The sequence below is a fragment of the Dipodomys spectabilis genome, unplaced genomic scaffold (genome assembly GCF_019054845.1).
Source record: "Dipodomys spectabilis isolate Male_0828 unplaced genomic scaffold, ASM1905484v1 ptg000185l, whole genome shotgun sequence".
Lineage (NCBI taxonomy): Eukaryota > Metazoa > Chordata > Mammalia > Rodentia > Heteromyidae > Dipodomys > Dipodomys spectabilis.
In genome coordinates this window covers 2,320,550-2,324,019 of record NW_024870862.1, presented here as the reverse complement: position 1 = coordinate 2,324,019, position 3,470 = coordinate 2,320,550, and the positions used below count along the sequence as shown (strand labels likewise).

The 3,470-nt window shown below is 33.6% G+C and overlaps 1 pseudogene; it reads left to right on the top strand.

Moving 5' to 3' along the window:
- Window positions 1–228: 228 nt before the first annotated feature.
- On the top strand, window positions 229–327 carry LOC122121174 (annotated as a pseudogene).
- Window positions 328–3,470: the final 3,143 nt, after the last annotated feature.

The following is a 3,470-nucleotide window of genomic DNA, read 5'->3' as shown; positions in this document are numbered from 1 at the left end:
TGATCAAATTTAAAATGAAAAAGACAAAATAGTAATTGACAGAAAAATTGCAAATGTGAGCAATCCACCAAATAATATAAGTTTTTTCCACTATAAACAGAAATTTAGAGAAATAAGATCAATAACATTTTTAGGAACAATAAGGGTTCATTGTTACAAATAGGCAACCAAGGATATATGCCTGTATAAAGATTGCATCATTAGCTACTTAAATTTAGAGGATACTACATGCTTCAGCAGCAGGTCTACCAAATGACAACAATACCAAGATTAACATGGCACTTGCACAAGGATAATATAAAAATTTGTGAAGTACTCCATATTTTTGATTTTTCAGATGCATGAAATGAAAAACAGTTATTAAAAAGTTGATTACAAAAGTACAAGTGTAACAGCACATATAATTCATAGAATTAAAGGTTAGTTTGACATCGGTGTTTAAATCTTCACCTTAGAAAGGCCATTACATAGCATAACCTTTACAAAACTTGAAATTAGATAACATTGTCATCTTATCCCAAAGAAATAAAATACTATAAGGACCTAGGGAAAAAAAGGAATCTTAAACTTTTTCTATATGGAATGCAATTTGAATGGACACATTTATTAATTAACCTATATATTATAAAACAATGTAGAATTCAAAATATTATATCTAGGAAAGAAGGAAATGGATTATGGACATTATACAAACATAGATATACTTTTTTCAGACAAGCACTAGGAATAACTTAAGTTTCTATACTATTCATTTCCACAGATAAGTTAAAATTATTTCTGATTTAAAAAAATCACAAACTCTGCAAATAACATTATAGATGTATACAAACAACTCTTGAATACATTTTGACATCAATGTCATGCAATTCACTTGGAAGAATAACATGGAATCCATGATTTTTTAAAGTAAAATATTGCTGTTGCTTTGCATTGTGAAAATATTTTGTAGGGATATGAATGATGAACTGGCAGTTTTGAAATTTAAGAAACTTAACCAAACCATTAGGACTTTTGGAGGGACACAAAGGATGAACTGGCATTTTTGAAATTTAAGGAACTTAACCAAACCATTACGATTTATGAGAACAATTTGTAAAGCCTTTCACAACTTCAAAGAGGTAGTGATACATACTTATCCTTTTGGCAATATCAAACGCAGTTTCTTCCAAGTTGTTCTTCAGACCTTGTTTGATATAATTGTTCAACAGAAGTAGATACAGCATATCTTTGCTATTTCTATTCCCAGCAGCAAGATGCAAGATGGTCAAGAGGACTTTAGTTTGGGCATTTGTATCTGCATCATGATGAAGTAAGAAAGAAACCACTCTGGTATTATTCCACATATAAGCACTGTGCAAGGGTGTCCAGCTATTCACAGTTATTGCATGACTGTCTGCCTTGAGCTTCCAACTCATGGACAATATCTAAGTGTCCACTGTAGGCTTCTCGATGAAGAGGGGTATACTCATCCTCATCCCTAGTATTTATATGAGTGGCCTTTTTGGAAAGTAGTCTCCGCACTGTAGTAAGCCGATTAATTTCGGCATCCCAAAGAAGAAATTTACTTGGATCCTTCTCCATTTTTGTCTTGTAATTGATACCATTTCTCACTTTTCATATTGTTCCTTGTCTTCATCAGAATTGCCTAACCAGAGACTTTGAGTACCAGTGGGAATGAAGTGTCAATGAATTTCCCGTATGGTTCACGTTGGTTGAACTGGTCGGAAAAATCCAGTGAATTTTCGGTATGTTTTTTCACCGTGATTTATTTTCTTTTTTTCCATTTTTACTATTCTAAATTATTCTACCTGGAGAGTATAGATTGATAGAAAGCAGAAAAGATTTTGCTCCGTATTCAAAGGTACAGACTGAAAATGTGGACCAGTGGTATCTTCATGTGCAGCTTATTCAAGGAATGAGAAAATAGGAAACAATACCTTCTATGTAAATGATTTGGGAAATACCATGAAATAGTGTAAGTGAACTCACTATTCAACATAAGAGCTTTCTAATAGATCCATAATTCATTGGTACTCAAATTAGAAAAAAATGTATAATGCAGTAGTAAAATAGAAGTATTTTGCATAACTACTTAAATTCCTTGTTTTTTTAAAAGACACTTGTTTTCATATAAAAAAGTAGGCCTGTTTATTGTCTTTAGGTGAATTTCACTTTTCTTCTTGGAGAATATAATGATCAAAGCAATAGTTCAGAATCAGCAAGCAATAGTTCAGAATCATGCTTCCAGCACAAGTGGATCACTAGTAAGTAATACTCGATACCATTTTCCAAAAAGATTTATCACAGATACAATCAGCCTGCCTTCTCTAGTTACTTTCCTAGCCTGGACCTATTCCTTCATTGTACAGGAAAAGTGTGATTCCACTGATTTCAGTCAGATCTGTTACTAGAATTATAAAGGATTTAGATGTTTTTTTAAATTAGTTGTGGGGTCTGAACTCTGGGCCAGGGCACTGTCCTTGAGCTCTTCAAATCAAGGCAAGTGCTCTACCACTTGAGCCACAGCACCACTTCCAGATTTTTCTGTTTATGTGGTGCTGATTTGGGAAATGGCAGGGCAGAAAGTGAAATGATACAACCGAAAATATAAAAGCAAAACAAAGTAGGATAATTATGGAGCAATTATATTATCTATGAGAAACATGAAAGAGAGAGAGGAAAAGAGATACAGTTGTGCAATGACCTATCTAGCCACAAAATCCATGCTTCTGATCGATTTACAGAACAATTTTTTTAAAGAGATGGAAATAGAATTTATTTATTTACTTTAAATTAGTAAACACATTTTTAGTAGCCTACATAAAGAGACATACCTTTGACCAAATTACAGACAAGAATTTTAATCCTTGGGCTGGGAAGGTGGCTCATGGTATAGTGCTTGCCTTGCAGCTTACTAAAGTGTGGAGACTACTTTCCAAAAAGGCCATTCATATGAACACTAGGGATGAGGATGAGTATATCCCTCTTCATAGGGAAGCCTAGAGTGGACACTTAGACATTGTCCATGAGTTGGTAGTCAAGGCAGATATTCATGCAATAACTGTGAATGGCTGGACACCCTGCACAGTGCTTCTATGTGGAACATATTGCAACAGCGCGCACACACACATATACACACACATATACACGCATATACACACATATACACACACATCATCAGATTTCTTCCTAAGTATTTTTTGTGTATGTTCTTAAGAAGAAATTTACATTACTAACTTGAATTTCTGACAGGACAAGATCATCACTGTACATCTTGCTTCTATGCTCTCAGTTTTAAATTACTATCTAAGTATGTGCATTAGATTAGTATAGGAAATAGTAGGATCCACACTGATGGCTCATTTCTTTAATCTTAGCTAATCAAAAAGACAAAATCTGATGATTGTGGTTTGAAATCAGACCAAGAAAAAAAGTCTATTAGATTTTGATTTGAAAGTAACCTGCAAAAG